Below are 13,922 nucleotides of genomic sequence, written 5' to 3'. Positions count from 1 at the left end.
GTCAAATTGTTCTTTTTTCATGGCTGCCAACAATTTATGGAAAAAATGGTGGCAAATTCAAATCTTGCGTTAATTTTGGGACACCCTTTATATATATATATATATATAAGGATGACAGCGTTCTAAAATCAAGACACGCAATGTTAGCTCCAGACTTGAAGTGGTATTTTTTAGACGCATGTTTTAAATGTCTTACTGAATCGTTTATGTGTGAAACAGAATATTAGAGAGAGAAAGAGTAACAGTAGAAGTGAAGAAACAATCATACACGCATGTCTAAATGCCATCTCAAATATTTGCACACAACCATTTTGTTTTTCGCGAAGCAAAAATCGCTCAAACTCTGCCTACATTCTTTTCCCCTTAACCCCAAAACGACCGTCTGGCATAACTTCATTTATCCTCGGCGAAAATGAAAATGTTATTAAATACGAAAATATAATTAGCGTTCCAAAATCAAGACAAAAACTCCTGGGGGACTTATCAGTGCCGGCTCCCATTCCATCCCACATCTTTCCTCGCACGAGAGCCATCCGTTTTCAGACGCCAGTTCTATTTCATCCAATCAACGCAATTAGAGCTCTATCTTCGAGCTGGCTGCCAGCAAATGGAGTTCATGCATTATGCAACGCACGGACTAGAGGCGAATTCATTAATGGATGCCGAACGCTGTATCCAGATAACTCACTTCGCACCAAAATGGTGACCGAAAATATGCCGATTTGTTTTAATTCATCACGCAGATGGCTCGGGAGGAAGAGGCAAGAGCAAGCACGCGGTGACAAAGTATTAATTCGGTTATAGTGCTGTTATCTGAATGTATTACATAAATTTTTACCTATCATTAAAAATCCAGAATATTTCTGTGATCATATGAATTGAACAGAGGGGAACAATTTTAAACAAAATTTCTGGTGAGTTACATTTTTGAGCTGTTTTAGAGTAAAAACAGCGGACTGAATTCAAAACTGTAGTTAGCTTTATTTTACCAAGTCAAGCTATACACTTATTCGTGAAATACACCGCCAGCTCAGTCAATTCCAGCCGAGGATTGCAGTTTCGTGCTTATTAGCACTCACTAGGGCGGTAACTTACTGAATATACCTGCTTTGCCTTCAAAATTCGAGTTGAACCGAACCATTGTTTAGGTCACTCGTCTGGTCAGTGCTGATTCTGAATTAGCTACCAGTTTATTTGGCACTTTAGGTTTCCTTAAGAGGTTCCTTTCACTCCTATGCCGGGCTGATGAGTACTAATAAGCACGAAACTGCAGTCCTCGGCTGGAATTGACTGAGCTGGCGGTGTATTTCATGTATTTCTGCCTTAGCCCTGGATATAGGGCGGTAACTTACTGAATATACCTGCCTTGCCTTCAAAATTCGAGTTGAACCGAACCATTGTTTCGGTCACTCGTCTGGTCAGTGCTCATTCTGAATTAGCTACCTGTTTGTTTGGCGTACTCTAGGTTTCCTTAAGAGGTTTTCCACCTCCCGCTCAGTCACTCCTATGCCGGGCTGATGAGTGCTAAAAAGCACGAAACTGCAGTCCTCGGCTGGAATTGACTGAGCTGGTGGTGCATTTCATGTATTTCTGTCTTAGCTCTGGCTATAGGGCGGTATCCTACTAAATATACACTTATTGCTAACGTTACCAATACCCACGGAATAAGGCGGCGTATTATAGGAAATCCTACTCCTGTTGTTGTTTTTGTCTTGTGCCTGCTAGGCTGGCAATTTGGGGTGCGCTGCTTCTCTTTTCCAACTCTACCGTAATTTGGTGTGCAAGTCGACTTCCACAGTACATAAATGCCATAAGGACCCGTTTATAGGGTAAACAACCATTCAGCAGCATATTCACACAAAGAAAGGACATGGGCAGAAGAGAGAAAGTACATCCATGCCCGAGCAGGAATTCGAACAAGGGACCTCTCAATCGTAGTCAGACTCCTCAGACCACTAGACAGGGCGTACGGAAACCCTACTCCTTCCTATTAATGTAAAAACAAATAGGACAAATTTTTACCAAATTTTATGGGACTTTAGGTTTTTAAGCTGTTTTAGAGTAAAGAAGCGGGCTGATTTCAAAACTCTAGTTAGTTTTCTTCTACCACGTAAAGTTTTTACTATACACGTGGTGTGAACGTTACCAGTATCCACGGTAGAGCGCGTATTACAGGAAGTCTTACGCCTCTTCCAGTATTCGACATAAGCATTTTTAAATTGGAATAAAGTGTTTCTATTCTTAAGTATTCTTATTATTAGTCGTAATAAATTTTAATTAACTTGATTGTCTTTACAAAAGTTCTTTTTTCAAAAAAAAAAAAAATAAATAAAATAATTCCGTGCTCATTAGCATTACGAAAAGTATCTTTTTTTTTTTGTTCTACATAAAGGCATCATCCTTTATTGTATTCATAGAAATATTCCCTCTTTTTAATTTAAATTTACTGTCATAATTTCTAAACTCAAATTTGTGATTTTTTATCATTTCTGTTTCCAGTGTACGACATGTAAAATAAACATTATCTGGTATAGCATAACCACTTGATGCTCTTGACCTTTTAAACACAAAGTCATATCAACGTTATAAATATTCAACTCATGCAATACGAGCAGAATTTCAGTATATTTGCATCGGTTAAGAAGAAAATCTCTTGGGAAATTAAATCTTTTCATTGAAACAAATCCAGTTTTAACCACTCCCTCTGCATGTCAGTTATAAAATTGAAATGCGTATCATTATTGAAAGCTAAAGTCTACATTATATATTATGACATTCTGAACAATTTCTTGTTAATAATTCACACCAAATGCAAAACTAAAATTCCACAATATACACAACTGTCATTAAAATGCTATTTATATCTTCATAATTTATAAATTTTCTTTCCGATAAATTCGCGTACCAAACTTTTTTTTTCCAGTTAATCATTGACAGGAATATTTTCGTGCAGTATTAAAAAAGTGAATATGTTTTGAATAAAACTAAAACATTAAGGTATGTCATTAGCACTTTTTGACTTCAATTTATGTTTCAATATTTCACAAACTGCTTGAAGTAAGCTTGTGCAATCTTTTTAATGTTTTCGTGTTCCAATTAATGCTCCTTTTCAATTACTACTATTAGTTCACATTAAATTAGTCCCTAAGTATATTTATTGCTTTACATATCTTGTTCAAATCTTGCAAACTGAATTTTCATCCACTTCCTGTGTTCGGAATCTTTTGAAATTTGGTTTCCACCTCCGATAAAATTACGACGCAATATTCTTTAATCAAATTAATTAAATAACTATAAACTATTGCTGTATTCCAATTTTAATTAACATTTTTGCATAAATCTTTTTAATATGAAGACGAAAAAAATGCTCGCAGAAATGAGAATTAAATATCCATCGAACTCCTTGATTTTTCTGCATCACATAAATTTTTTTCCAATTTTCCAAGGTAATTATAGCGTGAATTATATTGTTTTAGCAACTTTTATGCTAAAAGTTACGTGAGTCTACAAGTGAAAGTTTATTGTTGATCACTGTCATTGTTAAACATTGCTAAAATTTCTGTGCCCCCTACTTTTCGGAGACATTTCATTCCCCTCCCCCTCCACTGCTCTTCAGTTTTAATCATACCTTTTGAAAAAATAAAGGAGAGAGGAAATTTGAAATGTGTCGGCGAAACTAGGGATGGATCAGAATTTCGGTATCCCCTTACTTTTTGCCGGCGAGAATATTCCTTCCCCTCTGTTTTTCAGTTTCAACCTTACCTTTCTATATATAAAGGGGGAGAAAATTTTAAATGCCGGCAAAAAGTACGGTAAACCAAAATTCCAATGCATTATTTAATGTTGTGATTTTGTTATATATACACATTTTTATTTATACTAATTATTTAATTTAAAAAATCATGTCAAACTCCCTAAAACATAACTTAAATTTAAAAAAAAAACATTACTTGCAAAAGTAGCTTCTAAATATTTGACAACAAATTGAAAAGGCAACATCTTCCGGAAAAGACGACCAATCTCGAATTTGGATTTGACTAGGACTACATCCACCGAGACTGTGGATAGGGTAATGACTGCAGTTTTCTTAATGAAGAGATCGTTCTGTCTGAGGTATGATTACGTTCTAAATTTAGCCGAAGAAGAACCATCGGTTTCGATCCATTACGAGATCTTCATTGCCTCAGACACCGCTATCAAGCGCAACGCCATTTCGTTCAATCAACGCAATTAGTATTCGTTCTTCCATTCGAAGCATGCAAATAGCGCTCATGCATTATGCAGTTAACAGACCAGAGGCAAACTGGTGAATAAACCGCGTGCCTATATACCCAGCATCCACAGAGCTGTCACCAAGATTTGTCGGTTATTCATGGCTCTGAGTATAAGTAATTTGTTATGTGCACAACGAAAATGGGTTTCAGCGAATTTTCAGTCTTAACAAATTAAATATGAGATTTAAAGTTGAGTATACTTAGGTTTAAAAATATTGTCATTTGGTAAATAACTTTCCTATTTGGGTACGAAAAGTAACTTTATCAATGGTCGAAATTAAATCCTGTCCGCAAATAGCTATTTCTATCATCTAGTGTGTCGAATTTGTTCCTGGGTGGGAAGACCTACCAGCTTCGGAGTTGTCAACATGATTTTTCGGTTCTTCGTGGCTTTTTAACAACTACAATATCCTAAACTACTAATAATATTAGGAAGAGCGGCTATGGAAAGTGTTCACTTGTGCTCCTAGATGTTGTTTTCACAAGCACCCCATCGTATATTTTAGAGCTAACTCGCAATAATAAAGAATTTTTAATTTAATAAAAAAAATTAAACATTGTCTTAAATTTACTTGAATGTTCATACAATGGTTTGTAATACTTAGATTTAGATTAGCAGTTAGTTTTTAAAATGTTTTCACGTGAAGAAGACAGTGATAAATTTTTTCAACACCTGTTAAAACAAAGAAGTTGCCACCAAAATAACATAAAATGGCACATTGCTCTAAATCTTTGTCCAAGAGGTACAACTGGTACTGTCCTTATTTGATAATTTTTCCAGATTTTTTGCTTGACGTGATGTTAGTAAAACATACCATGTTCACATGAGCCCCCTTTTCCCCTATCCAAATTAAATATGAGAATTGAGATAGAACATACTTAGGCTTAAACATATCGTCATTTGGTAAATAACACTTTCTTATTTGGTATAAAAATATAATTTTTATCTTTGATCGAAACTTAATATGACCAAAAATAACTATTTCTATCGCTTAGCATGTCAAAATTGTTGTTTGGGCATGAAGATATACCAGCCACAGAGCTGTTACCAAGATATGTTAGTTATAAATGGTTCTGGGAATAGTTTGTGATGTGCAAAATGAACATAAGTTTCAGCGAATTTTCAGGATTGAGAAACTAATGAGATTTGAGATTGAACATACTTAGGTTTAAAAGCCTCGTCGTTTGGTAAATAACACCTTCTTATTTGGATACGAAAAGTAACTTTAGCTGTGGTTGAAATTAAATATATCCACAAATAGCTTCTTCGATTGCCTTGCATGTCGAACATTATTTGGATATAAAAATTGAAGGCATACTAGCCATTGAGCTGATAACCAAGACTTGTCGGTTGTCGGTTATTCGTAACTCTGGGAGTAAATAGTTTGTGATGTGCAGACTGAAAATAAGTTTCAGCGAATTTTCAGTATCACCAAATTAAATATGAGATTTGAGGTTGAACATACTTAGGTTTTAAAATATAGTCATTTAGTAAATAACTTTCGTATTTGGGTACGAAAAGTAACTTTATGTATGGCCGAAATTAAATTCGTGCACAAATAGTTATTTCTATCACCTAACATGTCGAAACTGTTACTTGGATAAGAAGACATAACAGCCAAGAAGCTGTCACCAAGCTTTGTCGGTTATTCATGGTTCTGGAAGTAGTTTAGGATGTGCAACATGAAAATAAGCATCATGGAATTTTCATCGCCAGCACCTTGCGAAATTTTCAGCCAGTGAATTGCAGTTGCGGTGCCAGTAACTTCTGCTGTAAACAGGGGCGGCAAATATGAGGGGCAAGAGGGGACGGTCGCAACCCCAAATTTTTTGAGAAGAATGGTTTAAAAAAAATGGAAGAAGTCAATTTATGTTAATCGCAAATAAATTTCCATGAGCAAAGATTTTCACTGGTTCTCATTAATATAGTTGATGAAACACAATACATTTCCAGACATGAGCAAGTGTTTTCCGTTATTTGGATGATGATTTAGAAATTCATTAAGCATTTACCGGCCTTTTCAGAACAGCAAACAGTGATGGAGAGTGGTTGTGGAAGGCCAGTGCAGTGGCGTAGCTGCATCGTTTTCACAAGAAAATTTCTTCGTATTTTACATTTATTGTTATTCTCATATTTTTAATGTTTGTTTATTTAATGAGTATTCATCATTTTCTTCTGCTAGAAACACATTTCAGCTACTCAACGCGTAATATGTTTTCATAAACTTCTAAAAAATACATCCTTTTTTTTGAAAAATATATCACACATCCAATATCTTCTTTGGGGGCTCTTTCTATACAATCCTGGAATGACTCAAAATGGTTTTCAAGTTTTAAAACCATAAAAACGCTACCATAAAACGATAATTTCAAAGCAATGATTTTGGAAAACGACTCTTTCAGTGGTGAAAGAGTTGATGCCCTTTAACATGTCTTCATTTAAATTTTTATTCGCTTTGTTTGTATAGCTTTTGAACAGTGCTGTACTCCATCAAAACATTTTCAATCCGCTAACTTTAATTTTCGGACTGTTCAAGCTTCACTTCAGTCTACAATTGACACTATTAATAAACGTCACATAGTTGTATGTATTTCAACAAAGCGAGGAATTTTTCAAAAAAAAAAAAAACTTGAAGTCAATTTTAAAAAGGCGAAAAGAATATTTTTATAGTGAATTTAGTGTATTTAGAGTGAATTTAGAAGGGGTGATCAAAATGTGCATGATGATGTCTAATCAAACATTGGTTTAATATTTCGAATAAAATAATAGATTCAGTTTCTAATGAAATCAACACAAAATTTGATAAATATTTTTCTCTATTATTGGCTCTATAATAACTAGATTGAATATTGAAAACTAAAAATAAAATGTTTCAATTATGAGTAAAATTTATAGCATTTATAGTATAATTTATAGTAAAATTTATAGAAAGGAGAATTGTTTGGAGAGTAGAGACTAGACTCGACTATTCGATGATTAAAAATAAAGACCATCACAATTTTTAAAGTTACCTGGAGGATTTTCAAATGCAAGGTCTGAAAGGTGTGCTTTTATACGTAACTTTATTACTTCAATTATTTTCTTAACTAGTATTCCAATCAACACAATTAGTAGAGAAAGATCATTTTAGTGTCTTAGGTTAATTACAGTTTTTGTCATAAAAATTTAAATCGTTTTTTAACACTAATTTTTATTAATATTAAACCCGTTTTATGATTACTTCCTGTTCGCCAATATGTGTTTCGTTTTATACCGAGGTAATTCATGTGTAAGAAACTCGACCACCCAAATGAAATGCTGAAATGCCGCCCCTTTCTGTAAAGGCAATGGGATATTTTTTAGCGAACATTTATCTTCTAGTTTTAATTTCTAGAGCAGGATGTGTTTAAATAAGTACGAAAAAAAAATTTGAATCCAACCTCGCTTTTCTCGCTTATTGTAAACGAAAATGCTTTGAAGTTATACGCTGTTTGAAATTAAGAGAATGCGAAAATTCGTACAATTATGTTGTATTTCGTCGTATTTTGAAAATAGTATTCCATTATTCAGTTCGTGAAGTAATACAATTCGTTATTAGCTGTGTTACACTATTTTGACTTTGAAATGAAACTCTTTTTGTTTTTTCAAGCCTATCTGTTTCACTTCCAACTGATATTCTTTAAAAACTTTCGTTTCAAATTTCATTTGCATGTTTCTTTTTCTCCACGTAACCCCCGTGTTTTCCTCCCTAAATGTTTAAAGCGTTTCGACGCAGCAGAAGAAATATTTATATCCAAATAAGTCATACACAAATTCGCCGAATACTCAACACAATAGAAGTGGTTTTGGTTTGAAAGCAAATGGATCGTTTTCATTCGGAAAAAAAAATCGACATACGTTAAAGCGTTCCTGTCAAGAAATTTTCATATAAATTTTTATGTCTTATCTTGATATTTTCCCATTGCTAACAAAATTAATTATCTTTACTAATGATAAAGCTGAAAATCTGTGTCTGGATCTCTGGATCTCTATCTGTTACGCGCATAGCGCCTAGACCGTTCGGCCAATTTCATAAAATGTAGCACAAAATGAGTTCATAGCATAGAGGTAGCCCCTCGAAGCAATTTTTCGAAAAATCGATTTTCTTCTTTTTTCTACTCCAATTTTATGCCCATTTTACCGAGCAAATTACCATAACATGGAAGAGCAAATTACTATAACGTGGACGAGCAAATTATCATAACATGGGCGAGCAAATTAAATGAGCAAATTAGCGAGAATATCATTATCCATTATTTGAAAATATGCAGGCGAACCAAATGACCTTTTAATTTTCTACCACGGTCAAAGCCGTGCGGGTACCACTAGTTGCTAATAAGATAAATGAGCAAATATGGGAAAAACTGTTGTCTGAAAATAAGTAAGTAAAGGCCTGTTTTCTCCTACACATGAGAGATTTAGTTGCACAGATTATAAACGACTGACCAAAACATAGAACAAAATCTGTTTTATATAATCGTTTCGAGAAATTATTGTCCCTTTCCCCTACGAAATAGTTTTACTAACATCTCAATTTTCACAAAAATATTATTTTCACCGAAAAAGAACCGTGAAACTTGTTATCGAGAACGAGCGATGAAGACCCTGCGCCAAAAGGATATCTTTAATAAGATAGAGGGAAAGCATTTAAAACATCTCTCATTTGTAGCCACTTTTAATGGGCTCCTGATCATTCATTCCAAGTCCGATGGGTTTTAAGTCCATAGAATCATTTGGATGATCCTAGTCTAAGAGGAACAGCTTCAATGAGCTCATTCCATTAGCTGCTCTCATATTAAATTTCCAGCTCAAGACGAGTTTGCGAGCTAATTTGAATTGAAGGATATATTCATGGAAAAATGTTGTATTTCACCGTTCGAGTTGTTTTTAGAAGTATTTCACATTTTATTGCAGAAAGGGAAAATAACACCGCACTGGGTTTTCCATCATCGAATTGTGCAATAAAGAGTAGTTTTAATGTCACACAGGAATGAGCAATGAATTTCTAATTTGATTAATTTAAGTGTAATTAAATTTTGGCCAAATTAATTTTGAGTAATATTCTTCGGAATCATTTTTAGCTCATCTTTATTATTACTAATAATAAAACTGAAAGTCTGGATCTCTGGATGTCTAGATGTCTGGATCTCTGTAACGCGCATAGTGCCTAGACCGTTCGGCTGATTTTCATGAAACTTGGCACAAAATTAGTTTGTAGCATGGGGTATGCACCTCGAAGCGATTTTTTGAAAATTCGATTGTGTTCTTTTTCTATTCCAATTTTGAGAACATTTTACTGAGCGAATTATCATTACATGGACAAGCAAATTACCATAACATGAACGAGCAAATTACCATAACGTGGACGAGCAAATTACCGTAACGTGGACGAGCAAATTACCACAACGTGGACGAGCAAATTAACATAAATTATGTGAGAAAACTACCATAACGTGGGTGAGCAAATTAACATAGCATAGTGGCGAGAAATTCATCATCCATTATTTGTAAATATACAGGCGAACCAAATGAACCTTTAGTTTTCTACTACGGTCAAAAGCGTGCGGGTGTCGCTAGTTTCTAAAATAAAATGAGATGTACAGAGCACAATTTTTATGCAAATACAGTTCCATAAACTTATCAGCTGAACAAGGCATGTCTCATTAGTGTGGACGTAACGTGATGCAACGTCATTTAGAGTCAAAGATATAAAAGTATGCGAGCGCGTTTTCAACAGCCATATTTCTGTACTTCACGGACAGACGTAAGTCATGGCAACGTTAAGTCCAAAAATTGTGATTTTCCGTTTATTAGGGCATTGTATTTAAAATCGTATCGGCGTCGAGCCATATGAACGTATTACTGAAAAAAAAATTAAAGAAAAATCCTTTGCAAGAATTAACCAATGTTAAAAGAGCGCTAGTCCAATCCTTTGTATGCACCAAGTCGTGTGGAAAGTCGTTCACCTAATGTTAAAACAATGAATATGAGTATTAATAAGCAAGTGTAGAAAACGTGTAAACACGTTCAAATGCTCACTATACCTTTTCTAAATGTTTTTCATGTTTAAAAAAGAGCGAATGCATTACACAGGTCAGCTGACTTTTGATAAATTTTTATCTAGGCGTAGTGGGAAAATGGCTGAATTAAAGCAATACATATTATTAAACGTAGCAAAATATGTTAAAATGTTTCTATGGATTAATGCAAATGAGTTTGAAACTCTATGGTTCTTCTGGTTGCATGAAGGCAAAAATTGCTCTCTAGACCACAACTTATTCCCGAATCTATTTTTCAAATATCGCTGAAATAGAGGGTGACTGAAAACGAGTGCTTTATTTGCCCCCCCCCCCTCCATATATATTACTCAGTCAACTCTCGGTAACTCGAATTCCCAAGGGACCAGCTAAAACGTTTGAGTTTTTGCTTGTTCGAGTTATGGGAAGTTTCCACAACAGGCTCAAGAGAGGGATCCAATAAAAACTTCGAGACAAATTAATATTCGAGCTCTAAACTCCGAGTTATCGAGATTCGATTGTATTAATATATATATATATATATATATATATATATATATATATATATATATATATATATATATATATATATATATATATATATATATATATATATATATATATATATATATATATATATATATATATATATACGTATGTATAGTCCTGGCTTCGCCTATATTTGATACTAGCACTGACAAGAAATGAAGAAATGCCTTTTAGGCAGACAAAATGCGTCAAAGCAGCATAGCATTAGTTAATTTTCCTTTTAGTAGATGAAAGTACTGAAAGAAAGGTATTTCATGGGTAGGTTTTTTTTCATAGCATGTTTACAAAATTACAAGAAAGTAACCAAGAAAGTTTACTGAAGGAAAAAAATATATATATATATGCAGGCGCAACGGGAAGTGTACCTATTTTGGATCGTTATGATAAAAAATTATTAATCATGGTGCTAAATTGCTTACATATTTTGTTTTTTCATATGAGATTATCAATTTCACACTCAAATATTTTTTTTCCTGATTTAGAGCATTGTTTTTTCAGTATTGTTTCTCCAGGACATACCTTTTTTCTCAAAAATAAAAATAATAAACATTTAAAAAAAAAAAAAAAATTCTGTACTTTGTCCATGTTTTTACAGCCGATTAATGCAAAGAAACTTGAAATTCATGACTCAAAGCTTGTCTTGGGTCTTAAAAGATTCACTGTCTCATTCACTGCAACAATAGCGATACTTCTCAAAAAAAAAAAAAAAAAGTGGGAGTGGGGAGCATTAGATGAAATCAATTACTTACGAACTAATATACTTTTAACTGGTTGAGTCCCAAATACTAAGATACGCACAAAACATTCATGATATTATGTTTATTGTTTGGTTTTTTTAGATTGAATTACTAGTGTGTAGTTAAGCTTGAATATTTTTCTTCTAAAGTATAAAATTTCAATGATGTGCACTATTGATTATACCGTTAGTAGGCCAGTACGCATGAGTTACGTGCACTAACCACACGTATGGAAAGAACCAGCATTAAAATTAGATCTCAAAATGTCTTACTATTTTTTGAATTTTTTAAATGTCACCGGCGCACTATACATCCAGTTGACTAGATAATAGATGCACTTTCGAGCGAGGCACATTCCTCATTGTGGTATAAATTTCTGGTTACCTATTTGAAACGGATAAAATTAATTGACGATCTCATCAATTGATTTCATTAATACAAGAATGAAAATTAATAAATATATTTTTTTTTATATTTAACGTATTTTACAAAATAAATATATTGAACGTTTTTACAAAGAAATGAAAAGTAACAGACTCTATTTTCACTTCATACATATCGTTTGTTTCCTTCATATATTTTTTTCTGAGGAATCTTCAAGATGAATGTGTACATATTTTTTCAGAAAAATAAAATTTTCGTTTTGATTCGAGGCAGAATATATTTGAATTAAATTACGCAGCCATAAAGAGCGATTCATTTTTGAAAATGCTATGTGTACAAACTCAAACTCAAAAGAAAGAAAAAAAATAGGAAAGAAACTAAGAAATTAAACCATTTTCACGTATCTTTATTTTGCACTTCTTACAATTTTCAGAACAGCTCAAAACGTTTTCGGACACTTAAGAATCTACAACCGTATTTTAACGCAACTCAGTAATTATACTTTTACACTAAATAATATTAAATAAGTGCAAAGTTTTTTTTTTAAAAAAAGGCGATCCTTTTTCGGAGGAAAACAAAACTGACGTACAGTAATTTCAAAAAAACCATCAGCACAGCACTTACAGTATTAAAAGTGATTTTATATAGAAAACTTGAATGAAGCCATATATTGTTGGATCAGTAGAAAATATTTAAAATATTTTATCTTAAAAGGTATGCTTCCCAAAATATTTTAAAAAAAGGAGTAGGTCCAAGTGGGTTCAACCTCTAAAACGAAAGACGTTGCGAGCAAAGTAAAAAATATGCTTAAAATTAATGGTTAATATGCTTCGAAACCGAGTTTAAGTTTTTCTCAGATGTTATAAGATTATGAAATATTCAATTAAAATTGTCCTTAAAAGTAATTTATCTTTTTAAAAACGCAAGTTCACATTTTTCTCTTCTAAACCATGTGACCAAGATTCCTTTTTGTTATTTAATAGTTTCTCAGTTGCAGATAAAAGGGAAAAAATTTCTTGTATTTCATATATTTTGTTAAATTAATATCAGCATTTAGTTTTTAAAATATTAAATTTGATTCATTCGAATTTCCGAAATATTTGTTAAAGAAACTTACTGTGAACAAAAATTTAAAACTAGTTTCTGTGAAATTTTCAAAAACCGTTTTGTACTGGAAAAAAAGGTGATGAAAAATGAAAAGCTGATCACATGCCAGCTCTATAAACTCACAGCTAGTCCCCCGCACATTCTTTATCCATTCGTTCGAAGGGGTGGGCAGTCCAATGTTCGAAAAGGAACACAATACATCCGGGTCCTGCACCGGAGCTGGCCTCCGCACAACGCTCACTGCGCAAACCCACCGGCAAGCGATCCGATCCCAGCCACTCCCGATATCGGCGACACCTGACGGGATGAAAAAGAACCATATTTCTGGAAAAAAGATGCGGGAGGAGAAAGATGCCCAGACGGAAGTGGGGCAAGAGATTTTTTGAGGCTCATCGTTTTGTCTCCTTTCATTGCATTTGGCTGGACTTGGATTAATCCGAGAACTAGGTTTCACTTATTTGCTTACTTATTTCTTCCAATTCCAGTTCAGTCAAAATCAGTGGTGCACACAAGGAAAGGGGGGGGGGGGGGTCCGGACCCCTCCCATCACCCTTGAACTTTCTAATAGCCTATAACTTATGTATATAGTAAGTAAAATAATTACAAGTGAAGGTAACAATAATTTTGGATTTAATAAATAAAAATAATAACATTTAATCTTTTCTCTTTCTTCCCCTGCAAAATTTAACTGTATGTGAACATAAGTTCTTCTACAATGATGATTTTGCTTCGCTGTTTTAATTTTAAAGTATACGAAAATTAAATTACATGATATTTTAATTATTATAAGTGTTTGTTTTTCATTAAAATTATTTTATTAACTAATGCTGTTCAA

At 33.4% G+C, this 13,922-nt stretch overlaps 1 long non-coding RNA gene across 1 annotated transcript in view; it reads right to left on the bottom strand.

Annotated features, from left to right (window-relative positions):
• The window catches only part of LOC129228072 (uncharacterized), a 180,304-nt gene extending 166,988 nt beyond the window's left edge, over positions 1-13,316 (bottom strand). The window contains exon 1 of the long non-coding RNA XR_008580885.1: positions 13,211-13,316. This is a non-coding gene — a long non-coding RNA (uncharacterized LOC129228072). The remainder of the gene's footprint in view (positions 1-13,210) is intronic.
• Between the last annotated feature and the right edge of the window lie 606 nt (positions 13,317-13,922).

Source organism: Uloborus diversus, chromosome 8 (genome assembly GCF_026930045.1).
Source record: "Uloborus diversus isolate 005 chromosome 8, Udiv.v.3.1, whole genome shotgun sequence".
Classification (NCBI taxonomy): domain Eukaryota; kingdom Metazoa; phylum Arthropoda; class Arachnida; order Araneae; family Uloboridae; genus Uloborus; species Uloborus diversus.
The sequence above is the reverse complement of the archived record's forward strand: the minus strand, read 5'-3'. Positions and strand labels throughout refer to the sequence as shown.